General features: G+C 45.9%; 1 protein-coding gene across 1 annotated transcript in view; it reads left to right on the top strand.

Annotated features, from left to right (window-relative positions):
* The window catches only part of LOC138575296 (unconventional myosin-Vb-like), a 1,749,675-nt gene that overhangs the window by 805,491 nt on the left and 931,929 nt on the right, over nucleotides 1–12,255 (top strand). The gene's annotated exons all lie outside the window — the stretch shown is intronic.

The following is a 12,255-nucleotide window of genomic DNA, read 5'->3' as shown; positions in this document are numbered from 1 at the left end:
ACCTTCAAGCCTGGTTGCCAACTTGGATTTCATGTGATTATGTATGGAGGAGATAGGCGAGCGGCCTGAGGAACAAACATCAATGCTTATTGCTATTCTGCCTTTAATGTATTTCTATGAGTATTTCTAACCCTGTTATCGAGTTGGCCAAAGTATTTGCAGTTATTTGTCAATTTGTGGACTTTGAGAGCATGTCTGAGGACCGGGACAGACCTATAAACCTCACAGGGTTCACAAAATGTGAGCATGCATAACCACAGGGCCCTGTTCTTAATCGCCTCAGATATTTTATGTCTGTGGCAGGAGGTCTTGCTGTCCATGGTTGAGTAAGTGTGGTTGGGAAGCTTTAGGGTGCCTGGCCCCTAGCAAGTCACCTGGGAGTCGGTGTGATCTGGGAATGGTCCCTATTCTGTCTCTGGGCCCATCAATCACTGGCTCTGGGCAATCATGGTGAATGGAGAGCCAGTCAGGGCACTGCCTAGTGATTTGTTTGGTCACTGTGTCTAGGGTTCCAACCCCAAGAGTTACATAAATGGGAATTCTTCAGCCTATCTGAATATGACCCACCGTTCTTTGGAGGGGTTTTTAGAGCCAGGGCTCTGGAAGAAGGTAGAAAGTTACAAAATCGAACTGTGCACTCTGGTTTCATCCATATGCACACTCGGACACCACACGCCAAGCCCATTTTCATTTTAGGAAAGGCCTGAAAGTATGTTCATGCTAACCTATGGCTTCCAGCATCCCCTGATTTCCTTAGCACACTGTCTTATGGTAGGACCCACACCTCCAGAATCCAGTCCCAACCATGTCTTCTGCTAAGGTTTGGCCTCATGCCAGTGACACTGGTTAGTCTTCCTAACTTGTCACTCTGGTTCACTCGCCCCAAACTCCTTGGGCAACTTGTAGGGCCCAGCTCATGTCTGGCATTCACCGGCTTTGCCCACATCTTGGAGAGTGCATTGGACATACACTGACGCCCCCTACCATGCCTAGGAGGACCAGTTTGGCATATTCCTACATTTTATGGCCTCAAGCTATGAAACCTGATTTTACGGATCTCATCTGTGAGGTGCACCCTCTCAAGCTTACTACTACTGGACTACTGATTGAACAGACAACTGGTCTGAAGAATTTTGGGGTGGCCTTTACCCATTATGAGGCCATCACATTCACCTATGTATCCTCCCCGGCCACTCTACCACACAACCCTTCTGCTTGACCGTGGACCTGCAGGTGCAGATATGGGTAAGGCAAAGGATGTCCTGCCCTTGTTAGTTGGACCATTAATTGACATATCTGGGCTCATGGAATTGTGGCTCTAGGTTCTATCTGGCAAAGGACATTTTTAGGTGTATGCTGTGGCATCAGGTTTGTATAGGACGACGTTACCTGGGAGAAACCCACCTGTGCCTAAGCAGTGAATACATTCTTTCAAGCCAACTCTGTGCTCTCAGGTTGCAATCATAAACAATAGAAGTAACTTGTAGATTTCCCTAAAGATGTACTCGCAAAAAAGCGAGCTCTGTTTACACCAGTTCCCATTAATGCCAGGTACCTTCCCATAGGCACGCAAGATTCGGCCCTTAAACATGTTGGCACAGTGGAGGAAAGACTTGGTGTAGGGTTGGATGTCCAATGACCGGAACTGCTGATGGAGCTTCAGGCAGATGCACAGAGCATGATTTTGGACCATCTATCGGAAGATGATTTGTTTAATGGGATAGTAATGAAAGACAGATTTTGTGTGCTGGCAATTAATCCATTGTGGTACTTATTAGGCACCACCCCTAGACCTCCCTCTTGTACTTGTTGCTTTCAACACCATCACCGGTGCACTCTGTGTTCACTCTGGCAGTCCGTTCCTTAACTAGCACAAACCCAGCTTGAGGGGTCTCTTGAACCAACCATCTTCTACGACTATAGAAATGAGAATTTCCCATCCCGTTTGTGGTTTTTTTTAAATTTATTTTTTGTGTGGAGTAGGGCTAGAATCTCTTTTTCCTCTATTTTGCCTCCGATATCCATGGAAGGCAAGAAACATCTGAATATGTTTGAAAAAGAAAGTGTAAGCTTGCTTTATCGTGGTCTCTTTGGTTGCAGATGCATATCTGCACAATTCTGGGTCTTTCCACCTAGAAAAATGTTCTACACTGGAAGGTTCACAAGGATTACTCCTGCTCCTCTTTCTACACTATACGCTACATACCAGAATACCTTCTCCTAAAGAAACTAAATACCTGCTGATGCCATGTTACATGAGAGCCATACACATCAACCACCCCACCCCCAGCCAACAGTGACTTGCTGGGTCTCGCAGAACAGTCTTTTAAACAATCTTGGGTATATATTTTATCCAAAAGGAAGAGCTCAATTGCAACCGCATGGAATCATACCTGCACTCGTATCATCGGTACTTTCGGTGTGCAATAAACCCTAAATACTGCCCATCTGCCTCCCTCACCATAGATCCCACTAATACCCCACCCTTTTCTTTCATTGCCGCATGTGACAAGACCATCAAGATGGCACAGGTTCACTATACAAGGATGCTTTACATTTTATCACATACTGCTATCCTAGATGTAGGACTGCTGGCGAGTGGTGTGTTGGCAATGTTTCTGAGCAAGAGCCATGTGTTCAGATCGAAGTGGCAATCTTGAAGAGAACTACATACTTAGGCCCATTCTTCTATGGTCTTCTGATGTATTTATTAAATGCATACACCTGCAGCCAGTACAAAAAAAGGCGCTGCCGCCAAGGATAACCTGTAGGACATTGGGAGTGGAGGTTAGCAGTGCAGAACTCTGCTGCTGCATGGGTGAGCTCAAAACGGATCAAAGAGATCCAACCTTGAATTAATTTAGTTTTTACCTTGAGGTGGGTGAGTGAGTTTCACCCACTGGCTGTCTTTGAGCCCCATGTAGACTGGGGGTGGCATGTGCTCGTCATCATGACTCTCCCCAACCTGAGCTCAGCATCTGGCTCCTGTGCGCCTCACAATGTTGAAAGCCCTCACTCCTCCAGAGGAGACGAGAAGAATGCCTACGAGGAGTCACACTGGGCAGGGCCTGTCCTCGAGGCTTCATGAATGCCTTGCAACAGGTCTCCATTGTCGCAGGTGGCATAAGAATTAATCCAACGCTCAAAAGCAGTTCATGGTTTTTATTGAGCTATCAATGGGTCCTCTGACCTTTCCGTCCTCTCAAAGTACCTACTCTGTAGCACGGATGTCCTTTTTACCCAGGGTAGCAAAAACCTTGTTTGGGACTTTATAACTCCTCCTTATTGTAGCCAGTGCTTAGTGTTCCATTGGTATAAGGAATTGAGCATTACAGATGCCCTGCTTCAGTCGGGCAGCTTCTTTCATGCTTGCGCTCTCCTCACTTCCATTCTTGTCTTCTCTTCTTGAACTCCACCCGACTCACCTCGCTCTTCCTCCACTTTCCTGCCCCTCTCACATCTCTGGTCCTCACCTCCACCCTTTGATGTTACTACCTACTGTGATGAATCCTTTGGGTTCCTCACTAATCCCCAGCTTAGTCTCCTTCCGTGTGGCCAAGGGAAGGCTGCTACTTGATCCTGACCCTGGGGGGTGGTATTCTGAGGGTGGATCACATGGGAGGAGATGGCTATCGGGGGTTGGCGGGGGATGTGATGGCTCCCACAGGAGGGCTGCAGTATTCTTCCCTTTTATGTGAAGACCTAATTCCAGAGTTTCTAATGACATATTGTCATTATTCTGAACCCTTTCATTGTAAGGACTTAAAACCTACTTCTGTTAAACATCTCAAACAGACCTTTATTCTTCAAATGTACATCAGACCTCTAAAACTCCTTTGATATTTGATGCTTGATGACAAGTGTTCCATGATGTAACTTAAAACCGTATGAAAATCATTTGGAATCCCAATTTCCAGAAAGCTTCAAGTACTGGGACGAAGAAGAGGAGCAAGGAGTCAATTTGGAGTGACTGTAACGTGTGGTCTAGTTGTCCATCAGCTGTGCGGGACATTTAAACTCATTTACCTACAGGTGAAAGAAGGTCAAGTAGAAGCAGAAGCAAGCTGCAGAGTGTGCAGAGCGTGAAGCGGACTCTGAGGCAAGGGCAGAATCACAGAAGCAAGCTATGCTGAGAAGTGGAGACCATTGCAGGAAGCCACCTGGAGGTGTTAGGTGCAGAAGAAGAGTAACTCCGGTAATCTTAGCGGGTGCCCTGGCGGGCCTACTAGACAAAAAATCTTCACTGCAGCAACAGAGGAGATGCGGTCCTGGGCAATGGCAGCAGTTCCATCAGTAAAGCTGTAAAAAGCAGAGGTGGGAATCTGTAGAAACCTGGCCTGATGGGGGAAGCCAGTCCCACGGAAAACCTTGGCTGCAGCTGCACGTTGAACCTATGGGTCGACCCAGAGTAGTTGGGGAGGGGGGCTGAGGGGGGGCCCTGCGATGTGCCTCCAAGTTATTCAACACTTGGGGACATATTTTGAATACTGACCAAATAGATTTGAAACAAAAGGGCAACATCTGTACAATTCTCCTCATGTGAAATGTCAACTTGGGGAAACCCGTAACAAACATTGCCAAAATCCAATCTATATTAAGGAAGTTGAGACAGAACTTGAGCAAAACTCCATATATGGGATTTCAATATGGGAGAAGTTGAAGTCGACAAAGTTTAACCATGAAAGTACAACTGTGTGATACTTTAAAAAGGAAAGTGAACATTTCAGACAGACCCGATACAAGATGCACATCAGGCAATCAACCTTTTTGGTAAGTGGTACCTAACGGGAGATCTACAAAGGCCAAAAGAGATAATCTTGGCAAGGGACTATAACAGGAAATACAATGTTGTGTTTAAGAGAAACTTTGTCATATCAAACCTTTGTTGAAGTTAAACATTTCGCTCTGCCATCCTGGAAATTAGAAAAAATACTCTTGCTATATTCCAACCAGTGTTGTAGAAAGACCTTTTACTTTGTCGTTTTGAAGAGGACATTAAGTGAAAGAGACCCTGTCATTGCCCTTAATAGAACTTTGGTGAAATAGAACATCATGAATACTTTCCCTGTGATCATTCAGGGGAAGGAAAAAAAACTTGGACACAAGGATTGTTTTTGTGGAATTATACATGCATGTTTGTGAACATTTTAGTTGAACTGAAAAGAGAAACATTTCCCTTGCACCTTTTTGATACTGTATTTTAGTGTGAGGGTCAGATGCATTTTGGCCAGAAGGTCAATTTGTTTTAGTTTCATAGTCGGGGACATTCTCTTTTGGATAGAGGGATGCATTTATCGAAACCCCTTTTCTTTAAATAAACATGAATAATGTTGAGAACATTACAACTTTGTGTACTCCTCTTATTACTGACCCCTCGCACTGGTCTCCATTCTGCTACTCCCTCCTCTACATACTACCACTCAGACACCCTCCGTTCACTCAGGACCATACATTTCATAGTCACTCCTTATACTAATTCTTCTAAAAACACTTGTCACACTAACATACATACTCACTGCAGTACCACTTTCACTCGCACATCTCACCTTTTCTGTAAATTGCCCCCACACTCTAGCGCTCCTTCCTCCCTCGTCCTGGTCTCTTGGTCATCCACCACCTCCTCTGATCTCCCCCGAACGACCATGTGTTCTCTTTATAAACCCCTCCCCAGGGTGGCTTTGTCCCTGGCCAATCTTGCCTGGTCTTCCCCAACATAGATGTGTTGTAGGCAGCAGAGTTTACAAAGATTGGGCTAAGCTCTGCCCTCTTACACTGCTTGGGCCCACCGCTGAACAATGGCGGCCCGGGAAGCTGAATGTTTGAATCCTGAGCCTTTGTGCTTTGTGGCCCAAAGGCAAGACCCATTGTTCGGAGGGTTGGTGGGGGGCCCTTGTGCCCCCTGTAATATCCCTGTTGGTCTAAGGGTTTTCGCAGCAGCTGTGCATGCTCACGGCAGCTGAGTGATTACAACATGTGGAATCCTTGTTGGCCACATACTGATGGCACTGTGGTTCTCCCATCTCCCCACAGATATCTCTACGCGGCCGGCAGATCTTAGAATCCTGGGTAGCTCAATACTAGTGGTTGGGTCAAAGGTATGGCATGAGACCAAGATGAACTGCTTAGAAACAGACTGGCACTGGGGAGGGGGCAGTAATTTGGGGCCTTTACTGCAATGTTTCACCTCAATGGTAGGACTGGTTCTGGATTTCTGTGGTGCTGGCCTTGTCACACCTTTTCCGATTAACATTTAACTGATGTCACATATGGCCTCAGAAATCCACAGACCAGGAACAATTTTAACATGCTTCACAAATGGTTAAAGAGGGCTGGGACGATTTGAAACTAGGGGGCACTTATGACTCTCTTCCCTTCTTTCTACACTCCCCACTCTCCTCTACCTCTCTAATCTAAATTTCCTATTTGCACGTCTGTCTTGTGCATATCGCACACTCTGCCTATCCCCCCACTTCACTCCACCCTCACCTATTCCCACTACTCTCTTGCACTCCCACCACTCTTCTACCATACACTCTCACTTGAACTCGCTCCCTATCTATTTCTGTCAACTTTCGACATTGTGGAAGAGACTGTGGTACCAGCAGTTGTATACAATGGACACTCAAGTGGTCCGAGACTCCACCTCTGGGGTAGGACGCCTTGGTAGGTCACCTACCTAGGATTGTGAGGGGTTTCCGCCCCTCCCCCAGCCTCAACAGGGTCATGACTGTCACAATTGGATCCACCTTGGGTGTTTTGCAGCAGTGAGTTAAGGGTATGGATCACTATAATGACCAGCCCCCAAGTTTGAACGCTTGCCTATAACTGGATGTGAGGGCTTTGTACCGAAAATCTCCCACCCCCTATCGATGCTTTCTTCCTAGTCTATTATATTGAGTAAAACCTTATTTGTGCAAGGAGTGGGAAGGATCCAAAACCCTACCAAATCCCAAGCCGCTGCCTCAATCCTTACTTTTAAAGGTCAGTTTTATTTACATAAGGTTTGCTGGTTTTCGGAGCACCAAAAAGGCTTTCTGCGTTGTGGAATGTCACATGTGCTTGACGTCCTGAATAATAAAAAGCAGCATCACTCTATTAAATAATGTCTAGTGACAGGTGACCCTGTCCTGCCCATGCTTTATTTACCTCTTCTTTCAGCCTTGAAAGTACAAGTTCATAGAACGAATATTGTTTGAGATTAGTTGCAGTCTTCTATTTTAGGATGGGGAAAACGGAGGTACAATTGTACTTTTGTGATGTGTGTACTGTTGTAGTTCTTTAAAGCCACCATCGACACTTTTTATATCAAATCTATATATAGTGCAGATTAGGCTAACCTCCCAGCTTCAGGTCTGGGTTTTCTGTTGGGTGTGGGAGAAGAATGCATTCTGTAAATGTATTGGTTTGGTGTTCTGGGAAGTCAGGATGCTAGTTCTGGGGGTTTGGTTCAGCTTGTGTTGGTCTCTTTAAACCTAGTCGGACCTCCCTGGCTAGGTTCTACCTAAGAGTTCTCAGCCCCATTCCCTCCCCTACATACATTTAGCACAGGGAGCCACTTAGTGTAGTTAAGGTGGTAATTCTATCCCTGTTTACAAAATGTACATATTAAACCACTATTTGATAGCATCCATCGATTTGGGTATTAGTTTTGCAACTACAGGGAGGATACACAAATCATCATTACTGTTCACCAGTCTAACCATAAGCAGCACTGGTTTATGTGGGGGTGAAAAAACATGCTTAAAGTCATAAGCATACTCTAGTGAGCGCCGTATGGCTTGATTTTGCAAATAGTTACCATGACTTCATTGCAGAGAATGGCACCTCGGAGTCCAAAATGCAACTGTAGGTCTGCTTGTTGAGACCTACAAATAGTAACATAGCATTAAGTTGATCATTTTGGGAACCTGGAGGAAGGGCTGGATGGATCCAAGCAAAGGTCTAGTTGAGTCAAAAGATGCTTGATAGACTTGCTTGAGTAGTTTAGAAGTACCTTCTTTTTTTCTTCCACTTTACTTTCTATCCTTGATTGTTCTTTATGGATAAAGTTAAAGGAATTGCATAAGTATTCCTTGAACATTGTGCTGTTGTATTATATTTTGTTGTCAATGTGAAATATTAAATGTATAAATAAAGTTGAAAAAAAGTACATTTTAAATAAGACCAGTTGGGGAGCTTTGCATGATTCATAGTTTTTGGAAGCAATCATCTCTGTTTACAATACGCTGTTGAACAAAAAGTAGCCTGGAAACTACTGTAGAAGCAATAATTAATTTTAAGAATTTAGAGTGGGGCTGATCACTTGATACGGTCTTGGACACCCATAGGTAGGTGAGGGGGTGGGGGGTACAAGTCAGTCAACCTGCATGGCTCTAGACATGTCTTAAACCTCAGAAGCGGATGTCGGGAGGGTTTCTCAATGTGCTGGGCAATTTTCCGAATTTCTGTGAATTTTAGAAAATGTGAAAAACACTAAGCAGTATAACCCAGCTAATCATAGCAGCTGATGGCTGCACACTGATATTGGATGGGCTTGTTTCTTCATGCCTCAGGTGTTCGAAGACGACATGCTTGCCCTTGTGGGCTTTGGCAGGCACCTACAGTGTTCAGTGTGCACTGTGATGGTGAGAGAGGGTGTAAGGTGTTGCAATGAGGTGGGAACTTGGTATATTTCATTCAAGGGACCTAGTGGTATGAGGCAGGTTTCTCGTTCTAGTGCAAGTACATGTCATGTTGGGGAATGAGGTTGAGCTACTTAATAAAGATTGCCCACGCTAATAGCTCAGGAAGTCTTCATTCTATTAAAGACAAGGAGGCGAGCATTATGCTATTTCTATATTTACTGCCATGTCAGCACTTTAAAACTTTCAACTTTAATACTGAACATTTGTTTTTTAGAAACAAAGTTTGGAAAACAAAATGCAGAAGTTTAAAGATCCTCTAGTCCATAGTCTTAACTGATCCATCTGCGTCAGGGAACTACAGGCCCCATGAGTCCTAGGTCTGAGGTAGTCCTGACCTTTCCCCTCTGCCCCTATCCGAGGGCAGCCCTCTCAATAAGAACCCCTCTGACCAGGTCCTTTCCTCTTTCTTTGTCTGTCCACTTGAACAACTTCATTTTTGCAAACCAAACTGTCCATTATCATTGAACAGAGAATTGTTCCTTGAAACTGGGAACTCTTGCGGTCCAACATGACCAACTTGAACAGGTTTCCTTCCACTGTTGAGTAGTGTTTCATCCGGCCGTCTTTTGCTCGTCTCCTGTAAATAATGGAGAGCAAATCATGAGGGTGGGAATGAGCAAAGGAGTTCTCATAACAACTATAGCAGTGCAGACAATCTTGCCATTCTGGGTGGGATATAATGCTCGCCTCCTTGTCTTTAATAGAATGAAGACTTCCTGAGCTATTAGCCTGGGCAATCTTTATTCTATGACAAGACGGGAGGGTCGCATTATGCTTGTTCAACGCTTGCTACCACCATATTCGTAATCTCAGAAACAGGCTTAAAATAGAATGTCTTAAAGTTTGATTCGGAAGACCAATCTGCTGATTTCATAATGTCCTGAAGAGACACTCCTGTCGCAAAAGCTTTGGAGCCATCGCTCCCCTAGCATGGTGCGCCCCAAAAGTGACAAATCAATTCCAGTCCATTGCATAATCTCTCACCCATCTAGCAATGGTCGCAGATGCTACCGCATGATAAGGCTTCCTGCGCGCTATAAGCAGCTGTGACACCCCTCGCGGTCTAAGATGCGCTGTTGCTTTTTCATAACCTTTAATACACTGCGCAACGCAAAGCTTCTTATTACTTGTGAAGTATGGGTAGTCTATTACTCTCAAATCTGTTTTAGTTCTCTTGGAAATGGTAAATGATACCCCGTCTGGATAGAATATTTTCCTATCGACTTCAAGCGCTTTGACATCAGAAATTCTCCTACAGGAAGTAAGGTAGAGCAGCATAGCTAGCTTTCCTGATAGCTGAGATCGGGATACATTTTCGTTATCTGGCCATCTGAGGAAAAGACGAAATACGTCTCACATCCCATAACTCTTTGTACTTGGGTTCCGGTGGCTTCTTAAGCTTCATCCCTCTTAGCAATCTCACGACCGCTGGATGTTCTCCCACCGTGTTACCTTCCACTTTTCCGTGACCCGCTGAGATAGCGGACCTATAGACACCCACTGTGCTGAAGGCACCGCCTTCTTGAAATTTAAAAGCTAAGAAGTTGAGAACCTCTACTACAGGGGCTGAAACGGGGTGCACACCGTGGTTCGAACACCAGGTAGCCCACCCGTTCCAAGCCGCACCATAGCTCCAAAGGGTGGAAGGCGCCCAGGAATCTCTGATGCACTCTGCAGCGAGCTGTGAAATTCCTGGCAATTCCCATCTTTTCCTGAAACTCTGCAGGCTATCAATTGCAGCGTGCCGGCTGCTATGAGTGGGTGAGCTTGCCCTGATGGGTCGAGAAGGTCTGGCAGAATGGGAACTATCCTCGGAAAATCCGTAGAAAGTTCCATCGCTACTGGAAACCAGGGCTGAGCCTTCCACAAGGGTAGGACTATTACGAGCTCTGCGTGATCCCTGCAAATTTTCGCTAGCGCTCTCGTTACCATAATGAATGGCGGGAAGGCATAATGCACTGCTCCTGTCCATGATTGCAGGAAGGCGTCCGTGCCCGCTGCATCCGGGTCTATCCTCCAGCTGAAGTATACTGGCATCTGAGCATTCAGTCTGGACGCAAACAGATTTATGTGGAGGGGCCCCCAGAGTTCCTGCAATTGTTGGAAGACTAGGGGGGTGAAGTTTCCAATCGCTGGGGTCCACAAGATAACGTGAATTCCAGTCTGCCACTTCGTTCAGAGTCCCTGGCAAATACTCCGCTGATAGGGATATTCTGTGCTGGAGACAGTAATGCCAGAAGCTCTTTGCTAATTCTGCCAGCATTTTTGATCTTGTTCCGCCCAATTTGTTTATATACCTTACTGCGGAGATATTGTTCATCTTGAGCAGGACGCAGCACTTTACTCTTTCGTGAAGGCGCGAACTGCGAAAGAGCCCGCCAGTAGCTAGAGCCAATCTGTAACTCTTCTTCTGACCATTTGCCTCCTGTCTGCACGTGTTCGCACCTGGCTCCCCAACCTGATCTGCTCGCTTCTGATTCTATTACCAGATCTGGGGCATCGCCGAAAATGGCCCGTCCGTTCCAAGCCTCCATATTCTGTAACCACCAATAGAGCTCTGTGAGGGCTTCGTGGTCCAGAGTTACTAGTTCGTGGTATCGATGGCCTCCTTGCAGATGTTTTATTTTGAGTCGCTGTAGAGCTCGATAATGAAGCGGTCCCGGAAAAATCGCTTGAATAGAGGCTGCTAGCAGACCTACTACTCTGGCTAGATTGCGAAGCGAGATGACCCTTTTCGCTATCCAAGCTCTGACTCCTTCTTGATCGCTCTCCCTTTGTACCCTGGGAGCTCGAGAGATGCCTTCACAGAATCTATTGTGAAACCTAGGAATTCTATTCTCTGGACCGGAGTCAGCTGAGATTTCTCCAGGTTCACTAAAAAACCGAGCAAAGTCAGAAGTGAGAACACCCACTGGACACTTTGTCAATGATAATTTGTCTGGGCCAAAGACGAGGATGTCGTCTAGATAGATAATAATACAAATTCCTCTCTCTGACGGCAGCTGCCACTGGTTTCATGAGCTTGGTGAAAGCCCACGGAGCGGAGGAGAGGCCGAACGAGAGGCAGGAGAAACGCCATACCTCTCCGTTCCATAGGAAGCATAGATACTTCCAAAACGCTGCTGCTATCGGAATCGTAAGGTATGCGTCTTTGAGATCTAGGTGGGCCAGCCAATCTCCAGTACGCAACAGATCTAGAAGCAGATGAATCCCTTCCATCTTGAAATGGTTGTATACCACCCATTCGTTTAGATCTTTCAAATTTATTACGGGCCTTATTTTGTCCCCTCTGTGAACCAGGAACATGGTGCTGAGGAAACCGTGAACCTGTTGGTACTCGCGCTCTATCGCGCCTTTGCTTTCTAACTTTGTGAGCTCGCAGTGCAGGAGCGCTGCATCCGCTTGGGCCATGTGTATGGGGCGAGGTTCTGCTGTCTGTACAGGTGTTCCTATAAACTCTAAACGCAGCCCCACTGCTGCTTGCAATACCCAAGCATCGCTTGATATAAGGCTTGCCATTCGTTCAGGTAGTGGAGAGTTCTCCCTCCCACACGCAAGCTTGCGGTACTCA

Source organism: Ambystoma mexicanum, chromosome 1p (genome assembly GCF_040938575.1).
Source record: "Ambystoma mexicanum isolate Mex_15411 chromosome 1p, UKY_AmexF1_1, whole genome shotgun sequence".
Classification (NCBI taxonomy): Eukaryota; Metazoa; Chordata; class Amphibia; order Caudata; family Ambystomatidae; genus Ambystoma; species Ambystoma mexicanum.
The sequence above is the reverse complement of the archived record's forward strand: the minus strand, read 5'-3'. Positions and strand labels throughout refer to the sequence as shown.